The 17,625-nt window shown below is 47.6% G+C and overlaps 1 protein-coding gene across 1 annotated transcript in view; it reads right to left on the bottom strand.

Moving 5' to 3' along the window:
- Positions 1 to 17,625, bottom strand: part of POLN (DNA polymerase nu) — a 1,535,958-nt gene that overhangs the window by 40,410 nt on the left and 1,477,923 nt on the right. The gene's annotated exons all lie outside the window — the stretch shown is intronic.

The raw sequence follows: 17,625 nt of genomic DNA, 5'->3' as shown, positions 1-17,625 counted from the left end.
AGACTACTGTGCGGGTAGTCCAATGGTGGTTTTAGGCAGTGTCCTTCTGTGCCCATAACATCGGCAAAAATGGGTGGCAGCCTATTCTTCCTGCATTTCCCTGTGCATTTTCTGGGAAGCTCTGGCCATCATGATGTTTTCCTGTCAGTACTGCACAGTTTTGAGGTAGGGCTCGGATGCATGGGTAAATACATCCCACAAGCCCCCCTCTTGCGATGGCCATTCTATTTCACGAATGGGACTCGCAAGACCTGGGATGTTTCCTCATCTTCTTCCAATAGATGGCACAGTTCAGCATCTTCTTCTCCATCCGGTACTGATCGATCGGTTCTCCTCGCCGGTCCTGATGGGAAGATTGGGCGGTACCCCGAGCCCGTTGCGTCTCAGCTCCCGGTCTCCGGATCGTCCTCCTTGGCCCGTCTCAAGGTTTTCTTTCTCCTAGGACGACAAAGGAAGAGCGGCAATACCTACTCATAGACGTTTTTCCACCACTGTTGAGATGGTGGGACAGCATATGCATTTCATCATGACGAAACATTACATTCTTATTTTGATAAAAAACAGTATAACTAAGAGACAGTTTCATACAAATCACAATATTTTAGAGACTAGATGTGGTATGTTTTATGATTGGAACTGAATTAGTCTGAGACAGTACCCGCTAGGATTCCAGAGGATTCCTCCAGTTGTTGCAGAGTGTGCCTGGGATGGCAACATTTCAACTGGTTTATGTGGACCCACTTGTCTTCCCCCTCTGCCGAACCGCCTTTGGGGATGTGGATTTTGTAGGCCACAGGTGAGATCTTGTCGATGATCTTAAAGGGTCCTTTCCATGTAGGCAAAAATTTTCGCTGCTTGGCCCGGTTCCTTTGGAAGTTGTATAGATAGACCCGGTCTCCCACCTGATATTCCTTCCTGGAAGTTTTCAGGTCATAGTGGGTCTTCATGCTATCAGCTGATCTTTCTAGATTCCGCTGAGCATAAGCAAAAGCATGTTGGAGGTGTTTCCTTAAATTCTCCACATACTCATGAGTAGTGGAGGCATTTATCAGTGTCTGCTCTTGGGTCCTGTAGAGCAAATGCTGAGGAAGCACCATCTTGCGTCCAGTCATCAACTCAAATGGTGACATTTTGGTTGCAGATGAAGGGGTAGATCTGATAGCCATTAGGACAAGAGGTAATCGGATATCCCAACTTGGCCCAGAATCTGCCACAAACTTCTTTAATATGCTCACAATTGTCCGGTTATATCTCTCTACTGCCCCAGAGGAAGCTGGTCTATAAGCAATATGCAGCTTTCTCTTGACCCCCAGTATCTCCCACATCTTTGTCATTACTTCACTGGTGAAGTGGCTACCTCTGTCTGACTCAATCCTTTGAGGTAGACCAAAACGGGAAAAGATGTGGTTAATCATCAAGGCAGCTGCAGTTTCTGCCTTGCAATTTGGGGCTGGGAGACACTCCACCCACTTGGTAAACAAGCATGTGACGGTCAACATGTACTTATTCCCCCTAGCCGAGCGAACCACGGGGCCTACAAAGTCGATTTGTAAATCTGACCATGGCAGTGTCATTCCCCTCTTTTGTAAAGGCGCCCGGTGTGTGAGGGATGTCGGCTGAAATTGTGCACACACAAGACAACCCTTCAAATATTGGTTGAGGTCCTGGCCCATGTGTGGCCAGTATGCAACCTCTCTTAAGATTTCCAATGTTGTGTGAAACCCCCTATGACCGGCAGTGGCCGCATCATGGGCGTGACTTAACATCAGGCTTCGGAATGAGGTAGGAACCACCCACTGATCGTGGCCAGCTTTGGATTTCCTTACCAACAAACCGTCTTGGATTCGGAACATTTTTGGACATTTCATCAACACTCTTAGGTCCTCTTTCCCAATGTAATCGGTATCCGTCAGGGGAAAGTTCTCAGGGTCCTCAAGGTGCTGGTAAAATTTACCAATTATTGGATCCCCCTTCTGAGCGGTGATCAAATCAGCATCAGGGGTCTCCTTACTCCATTGTGCAATTGGAAGGTCGTTGTGAGCATTTGTCTGGGACCTAGTGATAGCAGTGACCTGGATTTCCCCCAACAGGGACTCAATCTCAATTAGATCCCCTTGGATGGCCCCGGTTTTGGCCAGCTGATCGGCTAAGTCATTTCCAGTTTTGTCTGGTCCCTCTACTTTGGAATGACCCTTGATCTTTTTCCAGTAGATGGTCATCCCATTCGATGTTACCAGATCATCAATGTTTTGGATCAACTTCGCATGTTTCAAGGGTTTGTTGTTAGCACATAACATGCCTCTGGTTTTCCAATTAACCAGGTGCTCCACGAACCCGTTCCGTACATAATCCGAATCTGTGATTATGACCAGTTCGTGGAGTTGATGCTGGACAGCAGTGAGGATGGCCTGATGCACAGCCATCAATTCTGCCACCTGACTACTTCGGGGACCAATTTTGTATCCAGCGGAGGGTTCTGGGGACTCCTTCACCCATGCATTCCCTACGCCGGCCACCAGTTCTTTCTCCCCGTTGTTGTCAACATGGTAAGAGCATCCATCCACATAGACAGTGGGCATTCCCTCACACTTGTCTTCTTCAAAGACTTTGTGTGGGGAATTAAGGTATGCCTCCATGTTGTCCTTTATTTTTAGACTTTCGTCCTCGAGACAGTTTTCTCTGGCACAATCATGCAAGTCAGCCAGACCTTGCGCGAGGGGACTCTTCTTGTTTTGGCCATATCTGACCTCCACAGGAAAGCCTTGCATTGACAGAATCCAGGAAGTAATTCGGGAATTACTCACATTTCCGGCCCGGATTCTGTCACTTTGGAGATATTGCAGAGGCTGGTGTGGAGTCTCCACTATGATGTGTTCCCCCTGGATAAACGGGCGGTAATTCTTCAATGCCCACACCGTTGCCAGGAGTGCCTTCTCACAATCGTTGAATTTTTCCTCCACAGAGGATAAAGTTTTGCTCGCATAGGAGATTACTTTATTGACCTTGTCATGCTTTTGGTATAATACTGCCGTCAAGCACGTATTAGAGAACCCTGTCTCCAGGAAGAACTCCTTGTTTCTGACAGGGTAAGCTAGGCAAGGCGATTGTGAGAGGCTTCTTTTGAGTTGTCTTACTGCCTCGGCTTGTTCTGGACCCCATTCCCACTTGACCCCCCCCTTCAGGAGATGAATCAGGGGTCTGGTGATCTCTGCGTAGCCCTCAATGAACTTTCTGCTGTAATTAGTCAGTCCAAGGAGGCTCCTTAGTTCCCGCAGAGTTGTGGGGTCTTTCAGTTTCTGAAGTGCTTCCACTTTCTTTTCCTGGGGACAAAGACCCTGAGGAGTAATCTCATGCCCCAAGAAGTTAACACGGGTTTTACACCACTGTGCTTTCTGAAAGGAAAGTTTTGCTCCGGCGGCCCTCAACTGTGTCAGAACATAACGGATCTCCGCTATGTGTTCCTCAACAGTTGAGCTTTTGATGAGGACATCATCTACATAAGCCAGGTTACCCCTTGCACCCAAGTCGGGCATGGCCTTATGTAGGAAAATATTGAACTCATTACCGGAGTTAAGGTATCCGAAGGGAGTCCGGGTCCATGTGTATTGCTGGCCCCCAAAGGTAAAAGCCAGTTTGTATTGGTCCTCCCTACTGACAGGCACAGTCCAGTATCCATTGGTCAGGTCTATTGCAGTGAATACCTGTGACCCCTGGATCTGGGCTAGCCCTTGGTCAATGTAGGGCAGAGGCCATCGGGAAGTATGGACCCGTTTGTTGAGCTCCCTAAGGTCGGCGCAGAGTCTCCACTGGCCGTTTGGCTTTAATATCCCCAGCACCGGATTATTGAAGGTGCTGTGGACTGGACGGATTATTCCCCGGGACTCAAGGTTCTTAATTATTTCAGTAAGGGACTCCATTGATGCGAGAGGCAAGCGATATTGCTTCACAAACACAGGAGTCATGCCAGGGTCCGTGGGGATTGTTGTTGTGTGGATGTCAGTGCGACCACAGTCATATGAGTCTACCGCAAAGAGATCTTGGAAATCCAAGAAAACTTGTTTCAACTTTTGCTTTTGTTCCAGAGTCACACAGGCATCAGCAAGGTTGACTCTCTCTTCCACCATCTGCCTGAAGCCTGGAAAGACTTCTGGTTTGGCTATTTCAGCGGCCTCCTCCAGCTGGGTGGAGAAGTCCCTGGTCAGAGTGCTGATTTGGACCGGAGGCTTCAGGTGGGCAAGGCAGCCTTCATGAACCTGGAAAATCACCTCATCCCTCCTGAATTCACAAGTCACATCTTCCTTACCATAAGGGCAGGAAGTGTACACCAGGAAGTTCCCCCCATGCCGGGTAAAAATCCTGTCTGGTGTTGTATTGTCCTCACTGTCACTGTCAAAACAGTCCTTGGGGATTGGTCCTAACAGTTCATTTCTAAGATCAATGGAGAAATGTCGGTCATCGACCGCCATTCCAATAATGGTGCCTGCGGCTAGAGTAATACTCTTTAAGTCGCTGTTATCCACCTCTATTGGAATGGTGTCATGTTCTATGTTGACTAATGGAGTTGGGTTTACCCCCAACCCTTGCTGTTGGAGAGAAGCATTTAGATGTATGTAAGCATCAGGGTTTTTCAACTCTTGTCCCCTTTTAACTTTCACTTCCAGGGAGAATTGTCGGGTCCTTTCTGGGATGGTGACTTCCTCTTTAACCTGAATTTCAACTGCATAAGGTAGCAATTGAGCTGACCTAAATGCTTTTTCTGGATCATCAAAGCCCATGGGATTATCCGCTAATCGGGACCAAGCTTTGAAGTTTATTAGGTCCAAACTAATGGCAAAGCGATTGAGAATGTCACTGCCTAAGTAAAAGGCGGCAGTGACGTCTCGCACGACCCAACAATTATGGACTATGCTCTTGTTGCCAATGGAGATTTTGAGCATACACCTGCTTGGCAGGAGATGTTTGGAATTAGGTGCTTCCAGGTCCATTTCCCATTTGTCTATCAGTTTGAAGGTGGGAATGGCTGGATCTTTTGGGAGTTGGCGGAACATGGCTTCGCTGATGAAGCTCTTACCGTTGTTCACACACACTCGAGCGAGAACAGAGTCCTTCCCATCATTTAACTGAACAGGGATGAACAACTGCTCTTCAATTTGCTGAATATCAGCCAGGCTCTGAGCTGATTTCACATCTTTCTGGACTATAGGAGTGTGAGTTTCAGATTGTGGATTGGTATAGAATTTCAGAGTGTTTCCTTCCAGCGTGGAATACCACTTTAGACTGGAAGGAAGGTTGATTTTCAGAAATAGAGAGGACCCCCCATCACCAGTCTGTTGTCCTACTGCTATTACTGTCACGTCTGGAATTTGGTTGTTCTGGAAGTGAAATTCTACTTGGTCAGATTTTTGTTCAACCATGTGGCATGTGCCGTTTAAACTAACATGGTTGACACTCTGTTTTAATTTTATTGGTCGGCTAGTCTGGGTCCAGAGGACCTTGTTTACACAATCTATTAGGGGTGACAACCTTCTCAGGAGGTCATTCCCTAGTAAACAAGGGGTGCCCTCTGGGGTCACAACTATGACCGGGTGTTTCAACTTGTGTCGCCCGATCTTAATGTCCAAGTCTGCAGTCCCCTCAACGGGAATTTCCTTCCCGTCAAAGTTCTGCAGTTGTCCAGGAAGAGAGGTGAGAGGAATTTGGTAATCCTCTCCCCTTCCTGCATTCAGTTCATCAAAGGCCCTTCTGGACAGAAGGGTAGCTTGAGATCCAGTGTCCACCAGTGCCGAGATTGTACCCTGCCCCTGTACTTGTACCGGGGCATAATATCTTCCCTCCTTCTCCTCAAGGGGGCACAGATAGTGTACATTTTTGGACAACTGGTGGGCTAATTTTCTGGTTTTGGATATCGCTAGCGAAGAGATTTGGGCAGAATCCTGTGGAGAGCCTTGGGAATCTGAAAGAAAAATTTGGCAACTGGAGATCAGAGCCATTGTGGGTTCCCCTGGCTCCGGTTCTGGGCCGCCCCCCCCTTTTTGGAGGCAGTCACCAGGATAGGTTTGAACCAGGGGATTTTCTTGCTGTTGGTTCTGGGATGAGATGGTGGGCGGCGGTAGCTCAGTCTCCACATCTCCCCAATCTGGATTTGCATCCCTAGGGACCCATTTTTCTTTGGGAGGAGTTCCCCCCTCTCTGAAGGAGAAGATCCTTTTCCCAGGATCCTCTGAGGATCCCTCTCCCTCAAATTGGAAGATCTGTACCTCCTCCTCAAACTGAGTCTGTTTGGGTCTTTTGTTTCTCCTACCCCCCCTCTGCTCCTTAGGAGGCAGACTTTCAGGGGCAAGAGATTTTGTTTCCGGTTCCTGGGTTTCCAGGGGCTGTTTACAAGTGAGGAAGGAAGCTTCCTCCAAGGCTTTACACCCCCCTTCCCCTTGTGCCTCCTCCCTGGGAACCGGTGAGTTATCGGGGTGCTGCCCCCGTCATTGTTCTGGAGCACCAGGTCCAGAGTTGGGTGCGTTCTGCGCGGGCATGCTGATCTGAGGGTTCTGCTGCGCCCTCAGTATATGACCCATATCCCGCGCCATGTTTTGAACCTGGCGCTCTAACTGGGAAACCCGCTCAGGCTGATACGGGGCCCTGTTTTCTCCCCTGGGCTGATCCCGGGAAGGGTAGCTATCCCTCCTCTGGTAATACCCCGGGTTGGGAAGATTTGGGTACCCCTCCACCCTTGGCCTCCCCTCTCCCGGATTCAGTGGTCTGGGCTCAGGGAATTGGGGAAAGAAGGATGGATGGTTTTGGGGCTGAAAGTTGGGTGGATACCTGGGGAAAAAGTTCTGCCCAGGATTTGGAGAGTTTCTGCCCTCCGGTGGGAAGTTAGGAGGGAAGTTCCCTGGGTTAGGTGCTTGGCTGGATCCCCCCCTTGGGCTGGAGGAGTCCACACATAACCCAGGATGGGTCTGTTTCCCTTGTAACGGGGACTTACATAATCAGGAGAGCGAGGGACCCCATTTGTGGGGCTGCCTCCCTGGCTCCCTGTCTGTGACTGGCCCGAGGACCTTCTGGGCCTAGCATTATTAGGTGCAGGTAGGTTTTTAGGCCCCCCCATCTCCAAATCCAAAACGGGGGTGACCTTTACCTCTGCCACCTTGGCAGCAGCAGGGGTGCTGTTGGCTTTGGGGTTTTTCTGGGCATTACTTTTGCTATCTATCGGTTTCTGCACCTCATAGATCCGGGTAGCCTGTTCAATGACCCAGTCTAAAGATCTTTTCTCATGAAAATCCCTCACGAGCTGGGTCATGATATATTTGGGCAAGGCATGGAAAAACGTATTTATAAACTCTCTACTATCTGTGCGCACCCTTCTTGTGGTCTGTGCAAAAGCACGCTTTAACTCCTGCACAAATTCTTGTGGGGCCTGATCCTCCCCACATTGCAAATTGTAGGCTGCCTTGCGAGCCTCTTGAGGATTTCTGTGAACAGAAAAATGTTTCAGGATGGCCGCCTTATAGGTGGACCATCTTAAATGATTTTGGTCCTCCAGCCCCGCAAAGAAACTGGAGTATTCCGGGGAGAAGGTCCACTTTACATATTGAATGCAGCTTTGGCTGTCCTTCAAATGGAAAGTCTCCATCATTTGTTCAAACAACTCTAAGTGCTCCCAAACAGAATACTTAGCGTTCTTATGGTAAGGCGTGATGACGCTCCTGATCGCCTTAATCTGCTTTAAGGGGTCCTTAAGCAAGGCCCTTTTTGCCTTATTGGCCTTTTTGGTTCGGGTAACCCTTGTCCATTCTTCCTCGGACTCAGAGGCACTGCTCCCAGAGGTTCCCGTCTGTTCTTCCAGGTTTTCCCGGATTCTGCGAGCCTGGGAATGGCTGGCAGAATGTGGGGACCTGGTCTCCTGTGTCCTGCGCAGTTCAGAGGAGTCTTCAGATTCCTCCTTGCTGCCAGGATTTGATGGGTACCCCCTCCACTGACCTAACTGGGCAGAGGTTTTCAGGATGCCCTTAATGGGCCTACTCTCCTGGGGTTCCCCACTGAACTGTATTGTACTTGGGTGCCCATACCCGGATGCCCACCCCTCCATTCCTGGATGGTACTGGCCTATGAGCCCCATGCTTCTGGCTGGATAGTAATCTGCCATCCCTGTGGCCCTGTGCTCATGTGCGCCAGGGGACATGGGGGTGGCAGAGTCCAGGGACTGAGAGGTATGAGGGCCTCTGGTACTAGGGCTCCTGAGGTTATGCTCCGGAGTTTCCATTTCCCAGCGAACCTCATCTCTATCCGCCCCTGCTCCCTGTTGCAATGCAAGAGCCTGCATTTGTGCCTTCAGTTCCTCAGTTAAGGCCTTACTCGACTCTATCAGTCTCTCCTGCATCGCTACCTGCTGTTGGAGCCTATCATTGTGCTGGCAGAGAGCTTCATTCTCTCTCTGTGTTTCCTGATTGGTCCTGGAGAACTGGGCCAGTCTTTGCTGCAGGAGGGTTACCTCCTGGGCAATGTCCCTATTGGCCTGCTCCTTTCTTGCTAGAGCATCCTCCACCCTTCTGGTGTGCTCTACCAAGTTCTGGTTTTCTTTTTGGAGGTCACCCAGCCCCTGGTGGGCCAGGTGATTTTCTTCCATTTTTCTTTTTAAATGGCAGACTTCCTGGCCTAAGGCGTCTCTTTCCTGACTAAGAGCCTGCATTTGTGCCGCCAGGTCGTCCCTTTGCCTTTGGAAGGCACCAGCTTTCTGGCGCTCCTGATCAAACTCTGCCTGGGTATCCAGGTCTTTCAGAATCAGTTTATTGCTCTCCTCCTTCACTCTATCTAGGTGGCCTTGCAGGGTGACTACCTGCTCAGCACATGCCCTACTGAAGTCTAGCTGTTGCTCCAGCTTTTTCTGGCTTTGCAGTAGGGAGTCCAAACCTTCTTGGTGTTCCTTCTGCAAGGCCAGAAATCTGGTATCCTGTTCTGACTTTTCCTTTTGCAGCACATCCATATCCTCCTTTATTTTAGAGATGTACTGTCTGCTGTCCTTTTCTGACTCCTGGCTTCTGTGCAGCCTTTGCTCAGAAGAGTCCAGATCAAATTGGGCCTTCTCTAACGCCATCTGTTGCCTTTTTGCCAGATCATGGCCTTCAGCACATTTATTCTGTATGGCTCCCATGTATAAATATAAATATGCCGCTATCCTAACAATCTTGTCGTGCTCATCTTTGGCCTTAGGAGCCATATATAGTTCACTCAGGGCCACGTGTAATGGACCCTGATCTCTATATATATCTGACCCTGTTTCAGTGACCTGTTGCGTGATGGCCTGCAACCAGGCATCCTGGCCCTGTTCGGTCCATTCACCTCTCACAAATAGCTTATGCAAGAGGTGCTCTCTGGCTATTTTCATATCTACCAAGGTCGTCATTCTAGAGATTGGTCTCTGTCCTGACTTACAGAAGTTAGTATTTTAGTTTTGCAGAACAGAACTTTTCTTGGAGTGTCCCTTTTGAGGAATGCTTCACAGCGTAATGCAGCGTGGTGATCCTACCGGATGTATGTATCCCGTCAGTTAGCACACTGTATTAAGCTGCACAATGGTAAATCTAACCCAACGTCTCGGCTCGAGCCCCCACTTTGTAAGAGGATTCAATTCAGCACTACAGCTAAGTTAACGCCTAGTCTAGAATACTGAATGAAAACCCTTATTGATATATCTTTAGGTCCAGTTCATGCGTTCTGGATGACTACCCCTATATAACACCCCTCTCTTGGAATCCCCCTGACCCCACTGAGCCAAGAAGTAGTTCTGTTTTGCAAGTTAAAAGGTTTATTTGATAATTTAAACAATAGATATTATATCACGCTTTATAATAATTAATAATTGAATATCACACTTAATCTAATATGATAAAGATTAACAACGGAGAATCTGGCACTAACACGCTTCTCTATAATCAATAAGGAGTTGATATGAAATGGATAAGGTAGCACAGTGGTAAATAGGTACAGGAGTATAATGTGGTAGAAAATGCTTTATAGGGTTCAAGGAAATGCAAGGTTGAATGAATGAAATGCAGTATAGAAAATACTCAATATGATTTCAACAAAACAATGTAATCACTTTTCTCTGGCTATTCACTCCCCCCCCTCTTTATGCAATGCAAAGGAATGGGAGGAAAGCACGCAGTTCTCAGAAATGCAATCAATGTAATCAGTTCAATCCCCCCCAAGCTTAGACAACAGAAGTTTAAAACACAGATAGGAGTTTTGAAAACACAGGCCCAAATGCTTTGATATGTGCTAGCAATGGATGAGAAATATGCTGGAAATGCTTTTTAATTCCCTTTCAGAGGTTCAGGGTGAGTGGTATCTAGTTAATATTAGTCCAGGCTCACACTAGCAATGATGCAGGGATAGTTAGCAGGTTAAACAAATTTCTGGCAAATGGAAGGCAAGCAGCAGCAGTTTTTACATGTGAAGAAATTTGCAAATCGCGGTAAAATTCGCGGATGCGTCGAGCGCTATTACAGAGGAACCACAAGGACTATCTCTATCGTTTTGGGGTCCTAGGAAAGCCTAGGATCTCAGCTTCAAAATGAAAGTTACTGCAAGTCTCTAGCACAAACGGTCGCGGAGATATGAGCGATTAAATAAAGGTCGTTTTTGGTTTTGCAAATTTTAAAGTTCAAAATGACAAGTGGCAGATTTTGCAGCTAAAATGACAGGTGACGGCTAGGAGGCAGTTCTACTTAGGTTAAATAGATTGAATTATATGATTTTAACTAGGAGATTGGTTCTGCACAGTTTTCTAGGTACTCACACTATATTCTTGAGTGAAATGAGCCTCATCACGGATCTGGTCAGGGTTTTAAACTGGACTCTGGTCTGGTCTGGTCTGGCCTCTGCACTTCACAGTGATCTGGGTCAGCTCTCTCTGCTGGTCTGGGTCTCTCTGGGTACAGCACTGCTTTCTCTCTGGTTCTCTGGTCTGGGTCTCTAGTTCTGGATAGATTGAAGTCTCTAGTTTGGCTCTCTGGAGGTTTGATGGAGGTAAAGCATGGATTTTTCCGGCAGAGCGTCCCGCTGCAGATGGAATTGAAAAAGTCCCTATCTGTCCTGTCTGTCTGCTTTTATGTGTTTAGAATGTGGGTGTGTTCTAGCATCACTGACCCTACCTCTCTCTCAGCTTCTAATTGGTCAAACTTCCATTTATCATTTGATTGGGGAATGAACTGTGAGTCAGAGTGATGTCATTTTACAGCCTGCAGAAAGTCCAATCCTCCTGTCAACTTACACACAAATCTAGATTTGAAACAAATACATATTTGCAGAGGTACATATTGTTTTAAAATCATATGCACCCATCATGCATTACAGGAGGTATCCCCTGTTCAAACTCTGCTCTTCCTGGGAGCTTGCATTCAGAAATGGCACATATTTCACTTTTTAACTGATTTAGCAATTTCTGACATTGACCCAACTTTACATACATGTGTGCAGGGAGTAGGGACATTAACTGATGAAGTTTCAGATTTTTAACATACATACATTTAGAGTAATATCCACTTTTCCGCTAAAACCCCCCTGAACATGCCACCGGGTCGAAAAACCTCTTAAAATGTGGGCAGAAAAATCACAAGAATTGTGGTATCATTTATAAAATTTTCACATGTCCGCTCTATGAGTTATTCATCTTTTTAAAGTTATGTTCTGGCTCCAAAGGGGTGTGGTTTACCCTCAGCACAAGGTTGAATTTCTGGTTCTTTCCAGTTCTGCCAAGCCAGCTTGCTCTCACAGGCAGTGCCCCTCCCAGCTCCTGCCAAGAGGAAGCTACATTTTACGACTGCGGTAATAAAAACCTTTGCCTGAGTGAAGAGGGCTTTGTTCACTCTCCTGCAGAGCACAGGTAATTCAATTATCAGATAGATGGCATATCCTTAGTGTGGGCAGCAAAAGGAAGGTTGGCCTGGGAACACAGTGGTGACTCAAGTTTCCCTCCTGATGGGGGTAGTTGCCAGGCAGAATTCAGTTCCTTAAGCCGGGTTTCAGATAAAATGTCACTTTTTGTTCCCCAGTTTCTGCATTCAAATAAAACTAAACATTTTCACATATGCAGCTAGAAGGCTGATTCTAAGTTTAAAACTATGACATTTAAACAGTTACAAAGGCATGTGACACCAAACATAGGTCACTTATTTAATCTAAACATTTTCGATTTTAGTGTCTTTAAATCCAGTGCAACTTAAACTGCTGACTCCATAGCTCAGCCAGTTTTGTTATAAGCATTGTTCTGGGCTCTTCATTTCCCAGATTTTGTAGGCACACAAAACTCCATTCTACCAAATGTCTGCTGGCGTTCAGTGAATATTTTGCACATATTGCAATGTTTGAAATAGGCACTTTGGCTTGCCTTCAGAGAAACACAGGGTGGTTTTAAACTGCCGGCTTTTGGATAGTGGTGAGTACTGGTACTGCACCCATTTTTGGGATTTAAGAAAATGAATTCCCCACAATTCTAGGTTGCATTTGGCAATCAGCATTGCCATTCCCAATGGTTTCAGACTACTGTGCGGGTAGTCCAATGGTGGTTTTAGGCAGTGTCCTTCTGTGCCCATAACATCGGCAAAAATGGGTGGCAGCCTATTCTTCCTGCATTTCCCTGTGCATTTTCTGGGAAGCTCTGGCCATCATGATGTTTTCCTGTCAGTACTGCACAGTTTTGAGGTAGGGCTCGGATGCATGGGTAAATACATCCCACAGAAGATAAGGGCCACACCCCCCCCCAGCACGGCTGGGCCTGGGCACGGAGAGGATCTTGTAGCCGTCAGGTAGGAGTGTGTCAAAGCTGGTGGCAGAGCTGGCCGTGAACCATGTCTCAGAGAGGGGAAGGTAAAAGTGCAGGGGGAAAGGGAGAGGGGAAAGTGCTAAGTGCAATACAGGGTTAGTAGAATACAAGATAAATAATAATAAGGAAAGTGCAGTACAGGGTTAGTAGAATACAAGATAAATAATAAGGGCCAGCTGGTGGCAAGTGCAAGGTAAGTACAGACAAGTGCTGGGAGGAGGAGCTGTAGGGATACAGAGACAGTCCCGCAGTGCAGGGGTAGCCAGGGAGGCAGTCCAGGGTAGAGTGGCTGGGCCAAGGACCGAGATCGGTGAGTGGCCCGATTGCAGATTCAGTGCAGTTTCAGTGATTTTAGCAGGGGAGAGGGGGAGAGAAAGCGGAGGCAAAGAGGAAGGTTTTGAGGTGCTGCCGGAACCGGAGATGGTTCTCCTCAAGTTTCAGGGAGGCAGGAAGGCTGTTCCAGAGGGAGGCCACTGCTGCAGAGAGAGATCTACCCCCAACTCGTTGCTTGGAGAAGCGGCTGACCCTGAGGGAGTTGGAGGCAGATGAGCGAAGAGCTCGAGAATGAAGATATTTAGGAAGAGAGAGTTGAAGGTATTCAGGCCTCAGGCCCCAGAAGGCCCTGTGGACAATGCAGAGGGTTTTGAACTTAATCCTCGCAGCCACTGGGAGTCAGTGCAAAGATTTCAGTCCTGGAGAGATACGGTCCCTGGGCTTGAGGCCAATGACAAGTCTCGCAGTCCTGTTCTGGATGAGTTGCAAAGGGCGGAGAGTAGAGGCAGGCATATTTAGATAGAGGCTGTTACAGTAGTCCAGCTTCGAGAGAACCAGGGCTCTAGAGACACAGAGCTTCTGGGGGAAGGAGAGGAAAGGAAGGATACCTCTGAGGAGGTGTAGCTGGTAGTGTGACTTCTTAGAGACGTCAGATATGTGAGGGGAGAAAGAGAGTGTGGAGTCGATGATGACCCTGAGGTTTTTTGTCATAATCCTAATTCATCACTGTCCTTCCTCTTCACAGTCTTTCATCACAGTCCTTATCCCTTGTTAAAGCACTTCATCATAGACTTTGTTCTCCATCTTTGCCCATCACAGACCTCCTCCTTTGCAGTCTGTGTCCTTTGTTACAGTCCAACATCACAGTCTTTTGTTCTAGTTCATGGCTGATCTCCTTTGCCATAGTCATTCTCCTTCATTATAGTCCATCTTCTTGATCACAGCAATTTTCCTTCATCACAAACCATCTTGGTACCTTATCGTAGACCTTTAATTCATCAAAGGCCTTCATCGTCATAGTAATTCTCCTTCATCACAGTACCTCATTGTAGGTCCTTAAGCATAATCCTTTTTCACGTTCCTTGTCCTACGTCAGTCCTTAGTCACAGTCTTTTGTCGCAGAACCTCATCACAGCACGCGTTAATAAAAGTCATATATCACAGTCCTTCGTCACAGTCAGTCACTTTCATCCGCCCTTTGTCACAGCTTCTCCCCTTTGTCACAGGTCCTCATACTCCTTCATCATTAGTCAACTTCTTTGTTACAATCCTTCATCTCAGATCGTGCCCTTCATAACAATTCTTCTCCTTCATTACAGACCATGGAACAGACATTTTCCTTCATAAGGAGAAATAACTCACTGTAATGATCATTCTATGGATTCTTCTCCCGCAGATTCCTCATGTGATAGATATCCTCATCCAGCTCTGCTGCTTCTCAACTCGGCCATCGATTATCGATCCGTCCTGCTCGGCGCTCGATTGTCGGCTCCGGACGTGACGCCAGGTGTTGTACATATACTGCGTGACCGGCACCATTCATTACGGGCTGCCCTATTACGAGGACTGCTGCGGGACCCGCTAAGGAACGCCTGGTCAGACCAGGCGTCCTTAGCGGGTCCCGCAAGCAGTCCAGGATGCTGACAACGGGCCCATCATTAACAGGCACGTTGTTAGCATCCTCCCCATTCCCATTGAGCCCTAAGGGGGCTCAAATGAGAATGCGGATGTACCGGGTCCAGGTCCCACGAAAGGGATTTACCGGGCCCTCCAAGGTCGGAATGGCCCGGTAAGTCCCCTTTTGCGGGACCCGGACCTGTACCCGGAATGGAGGTAGCCATGCCACTTTTAGCGGCATGGCTACCTCCATACTCGTAATGAGGCCCAATGTCTTTTTAAACAACCACCTTTTAGTTAGGTCCCCCTTATCCAGGCTCAGATTTTCCACAGCGCTTACCAACTTTAAACAAAGACCTCCGTAGGGCGATCACGTCTCGCTGGGTTACTTTGGTAGTCTGTGGCAAGGGCGTGTTTATTCACAATAACCAGTTCACACAGCGTTCCCCTCCGCCGGGCGCAACCACCTGTCTCACAATTCCCTCAGTCGGGTTCACAATCCTACAATCATTAAACCTTTGCAACATGTCAAGGACTTTTCGATTGTACAAGGGGTTTTGCTTGACTCATGTATGACCACCTTGACACCTCACGTCGGCCTTCCCTGTGGCCTCTTGGTCCTGGCATTTTCTTTACCCTTTTAGTTCAATACAGTCTCTTTGTTCAGGAGAGGAATACCAGTTAGAGACCCCCGAACAAAGGCCCACGTGGCACCGGACCACTCTATCTAAGTCTATCTCTGGTACCAACTTCGCTCACAAAGGACTTCTGTTTCTTAATCTTCTTAATGTTGCCAATGGAACCTTGAGTCTAACAGTCTGGCCCACTATCAGGTTCTTCCGACTCATCGGCTGTGCTGAACTCAGCATTTATTTTGCTGCTGGAGTCAAGGACGGTACCATGATGGCAACCGCATCTCCCCGCCCGGTAAGGTTCCATGTACCGCTGACATCCGCCACACCATTCGCCAGCTGTGATTTCCGGTCCTATGTTTCTTTTTTTGGAGGCTTTGCAGGTCTGGGTTGAAAAGGGCAAGGGCAATTCCCTCCTTGACTTTCTTTCAGGTTTCAAAGCCTTTCCCCTGCGTTTGAACTGCCATCCTGAAATAGCTGCTTCGATGTGCGTTCGGCCTTGCTCGCTGTGTGCTGTTGTGCTCTACCTTTTATCTCAGTGGCAAAGGAAAAGGGCAGTCAGGTGTGTGTAGTTGTCAGTAATTGCCTGACTCTGTCTGACCCTTGTGTTGGGACATGTCAGGTAAACGGCTCTGATATTAGTCTGTTGTCGCTCACAGGGTAAGAAAGTGTTTGTGTTGGAAAAGGGGGCTGGGGTAGAGTTTCTAAGTATCCTACTGAATGGAATGGGGAAAAGGTGTCATAAGGAAGGGGATACCGCATCTCTGCCTTCAGTGTCCCACTTCCACTCACCAAAGACCTCCGATCCAGGTGCTCCTCCTGCACGGCTCCACCCCCAGGAATTGGACCCTATAGCGATGGTTGTGTCCTGGCCACCTGAATGACAGACCCCCAGGGACTAGTAAGTGAGACACCTTGAGGTTTCTCACACTACAGATTGGTAGCATTCAGCGATGTAAAGGATGATCCACCGCGATAGAGTCTGCTAAGTTACAGGCAGACCTTTGCGGGACAAAGAATGGACCACGAACAGCTGGTCAGAATTCCGGAACTCAGAAGTCATAGCGAGATAAAAGCTCAAGGCTCTTTTGGGGTCTAAGCCATGAAACCACTTCTTCTCCTTAGAGGGATGTGGTGGAGGATAGAAAACTGGTAGGTCTATGGCGTGAGAAAGGTGGAATTCAGATACCACTTTTGGAAGAAAATCTGGTCTTTCTTTAAGGGAAACCTTTTCCCAAAAGAACCGAAGGAACAGGGGCTTGCAACACAAGGCCTGAAGTTTGCTAACTCTCCTGACTGAAGTAATGGCAAACAGAAAGATTGTCTTCAATGAGAGCAGCCATAATGAAAAGGAATGCATGGCTCAAACGGAGCTGCCATCCAGAATGTTAAAACTAGATTCATATCCCAGTCTGGGACAACAAAGGGAGTTGGTGGAAAGTTATTTACAAGGCCCTACTGGAATTGGGCCATAACTGGGATCATGAAGAAGGAACCTTGATCCGGGGACCTTTTAAACACAGATAAGGCTGCCAAATATCTGTTCTTTATTTATTTTATTTATTTATTTGTATTTGTAAAGCGCACTAACAGCCCACGGGCATCGAAGCGCTGTTGCAGAGATTGTCTTATTTGCACATATTTGTCTTAGTTACAAAGGGATGCTTGGCTCTTGGTTACAGTAAGCATGATACAATATTGTCTTTGTTACATGAAGTGATCTTAGTTCAATAACCTAGTTTAGATATTTGTTACAGTGACCGTGATACAGTTCCAGTGAGCTGTACAAAAGTAGCCTGATTTGAGAACAACAACATTCATAGGGTGAGGTGATTAGGTGAACAGCAAGGTTTTGATTAATTTCCTGAGTGAGATTCGACCTTTCGGACTTGGGGGGTGGGGGAGGAGGGAGAGGGCAGGGCATTCCAATGTGTCGCTGCCAGTACTGGAAAAGTAGATCCTCCTGCTCGCGCTCTCCTAGTTTTAGGTACGGAGATCCTGTTGGCATAGGCCATTCTTGTGGGTTTGGTGGGTACTGGCTTGACAACTCTTTGAGCCAGGTATAGGGGTGCCCGGTTGTGGACACATGTATGTGTTAGGGCAAGGGCTTTAAAGGAAATCCTCTCTTTAATGGGGAGCCAGTGAACTTGCTTTCTGGTTTCAGAAATGTGTTCCCTTTTGGAGATGCCAGTGGCTGCCCTAAGGGCACTATTCTGGACAGTCTGGAGTTTGGAGAGGTTTTTACTGGAGGTCCCTAAAAAGAGGGCATTACAGTAGTCTAATCTG

The sequence above is a fragment of the Ambystoma mexicanum genome, chromosome 6q, assembly GCF_040938575.1.
Source record: "Ambystoma mexicanum isolate Mex_15411 chromosome 6q, UKY_AmexF1_1, whole genome shotgun sequence".
Taxonomy (NCBI): domain Eukaryota; kingdom Metazoa; phylum Chordata; class Amphibia; order Caudata; family Ambystomatidae; genus Ambystoma; species Ambystoma mexicanum.
The sequence above is the reverse complement of the archived record's forward strand: the minus strand, read 5'-3'. Positions and strand labels throughout refer to the sequence as shown.